General features: G+C 50.2%; 1 pseudogene; it reads left to right on the forward strand.

Moving 5' to 3' along the window:
- The first annotated feature begins 805 nt into the window (after positions 1–805).
- The window catches only part of LOC127213786 (GTP-binding nuclear protein Ran-like), a 10,241-nt pseudogene continuing 8,170 nt past the window's right edge, over positions 806–2,876 (forward strand).

Consider the following 2,876-nt stretch of genomic DNA (forward strand, 5'->3'; position numbering starts at 1 on the left):
GAGGGGCAGTAGGAATTATCTGCCCTGTATGAAACTTGGCCTTTGGACAAACACCCATAGCACCCTGTCCTCCCCGGCCCGGGCTCCTGCATTCACACACTGAGCTTCCATAGGGGTTGTTTGCCATCCAAAGGTGCACACTGCTAACTGGACCCACCTCACCCAGGCACCGAAAGGGACCATCTTATTTCTTTGCTCGACCTCTAGGGCAGGTGGGAGACTCTGGTGCATTTTGAGAGGCAGGACCACAGAGGCAGTGAGCATTTCAGCAGGCCAGCATTTCTCGGGGAGGTGGGGGGCATCACTGAAGGAGTCTCCCAGGGGTCAACGACACACGGTCATGAGTAAGGCAGTGGTGAATTAGCCCATCTCTTCCTGCTTGTCTGCAGATGGCAGTAAGATCAAACCGCGGATGCGAGCTTACGCTTCGTTTTCTTCCCCATCCTCCCTCAGACTCTCGGATGTAAAGGCAGAGAAGGTGGCCCAGGTCCTGGCTTCCACCGCCATGGCCATATCCTGGAGCATGTGGACATGACCTTCCAAGACAGGGTGAAGGGAAGCTGAGGAGACCCATTTCTCACTCCTTGTGGAACATTAAATGACCCGTCCGTCCGTCCCCACTGTCTGGACCCCAGCATGACTTCACAAAGCGGAGTAGGGCTTCACAGAGCAAGCCTGAGGGGACTCCTCGAGTCTCAATGCTCAACCCACAGAGCATTATGGTGAGCTCTGAGAGAAGTATATGACAGAGAATAGAGGGTCGGACCTAAAGAGGAATCGGGGTGAGGGGAAACACACGGTATGCATGACGGCGCCAGCCTCGCCCAGATGGTCCAGGGATGTGTCAGAGGCCCGTGTTAACCTGTACAACCCCAAAGCTGAGAGCAGATCTGACTTCTCCTTGCCACATGCCCACAGGCAACACCAATTCCACAGTTATTTGTCTATTCCCAGATCTGTTCATAACTTTTAGGGGCCCCTGCCACTGCTCTCCTCGTAGGGAACGCCACTGTCTCCCTGACTCTTCTGTATTCTTGCATCTAGATGGGGCTGACCATGGACAGAGCTCTGAGCACTGTGTGTGTGAGAGATGCCTAGCTCCTAGTCTTCTTCTTGGGTTTTGTGTCCTTTGGGATTTTGGTCCTGTAGCACAGCCCGGTGGCCTCTGCTTCAATCTCAATAGATGTCTAATTGGGTTCTGCACAACCTCCATCTCCCTAACCCTTGCATCCCTCATGACAGTGAATAACAATTACTGCCCCCCTGGACTTCTCAGTCCCTGTGTGGGCAGATCCAATCCTCCACACTGCACTGGGCTCCTGGTTCTTTCACTAGGCTGGGACTAGGCAGGACCAGAAGACCCCACCCCAACCTGGGTTCTTCTAGGGGCCAGGTGAGACCCCTAGAGTCCATCACATTGCTGGGTAGAGGTTAGATCATCCTAATTGACCGAGACCTTGCAGACTCAGCTGGCTGTAGACTATAGAACTGATTTAAGTACTTTGGCTATTTCGGTTCATTTGTTTTCAATGTTCTTGTTTTAACCATCAGATTTAGGAACTTCAAACTGGAGTCGGAGTTAACGAAAACTAAGATGGCTGTATTGTGCTTGGATAGACTATCGTGCAAGTCCTACCCACAACACTAAGTATAAATGTTAAATGATTGTGTGCTTTCATTTTGACTAAGCAGTGTGAATGTGGACAAAGAGAAGAATTGAAAAACAGCTGTCTTAGGTGAGATAGGGTAAGGGTCTTACGTCACTCAGGCTGGCCTCAAACTCCCAATGTCACTGAGGATGACCTTAACCTTCTTACCCTCCTGCCTCTGCCTCCTGGGTGATGAGATTATATGTGTCTACCACGTATGGATTATTTGATGCTCAGGATCAAACCCAGGGCTTTGTGAATGCGGGGTAACCATTTTACCAACATGACACTTTAGAAATACATTTCCATGATAGACTAACTCATATGGGTCACTTGGGTCTTAGTGGAGCAGACATCTCTGCATCGGTGCCAAAGATGGAGGGAAGATGAAACCCTTTTCCTCTGCGCAGCCACCACCTAACATTTTAACACAGAAGAGTTCACAGAACCCAAGGTGTAAAGCTAAAAATACAGGAAGCCGGAAAGACTAGCAGAGGCGTTAACACACTGCATCTGAAGCAAGTACTGAACTTTCCTAAAGCCAGGGCACAGCCCAACTAGGTCAGGTGCAAAATCCTCACTGCAGAAGGGTATGCAGCAGTGCAGACCCACGGTGCCAGAGAAACGCTTGTTCAACTTGGGGTCACCTGTTGGGGTTAGATGGCATGGCATGGCATGGCCCCGATTTCTCAGAGAATAGTTCTCAGAACCCCCTTGAGCAATATGATCTTGGACTAGAAGGGTCAACACATACCTCATGTCTTCATACCCAGAGAAGAAGCGCATGGATTTTACAGAGAAGGTTGCAAAGAAGACGGTTGGGAAATGATGGAGTTGGGCAGGGTTTGTATCTCTAATTCAAGCTCTTGACCAGCTGAGCCGGGAGGATGACCAGTTCTGGGCTAGCTACACGGTGGAGGCGGGGAACGCTGTTACACACACACACACAGAGAAAGAACAAAAGCAAGTAAAAGGACCAACAGGAGTTAGCTCCGCACAGCACTGAGCCCGGACTCGGAGCCTGAGTGACAGACAGGTCTTATCATCATAAATGACACAGAAGCCACGTGACCTCGATGGTTTGGGGCCTCTGTCTCCCCGTCCATGTGTAAGAGGCTCCCCTAGAGAATCTGTGAGGACAGTGAACAAGATGGCTCTGGTAGCCTAACAGTGTTGTTTACTGCCATTTGCAGAATTCAATCCCTAGGTTTTGTTTGGTTTCTAGAA

The sequence above is a fragment of the Phodopus roborovskii genome, unplaced genomic scaffold (assembly GCF_943737965.1).
Source record: "Phodopus roborovskii unplaced genomic scaffold, PHOROB, whole genome shotgun sequence".
Lineage (NCBI taxonomy): Eukaryota > Metazoa > Chordata > Mammalia > Rodentia > Cricetidae > Phodopus > Phodopus roborovskii.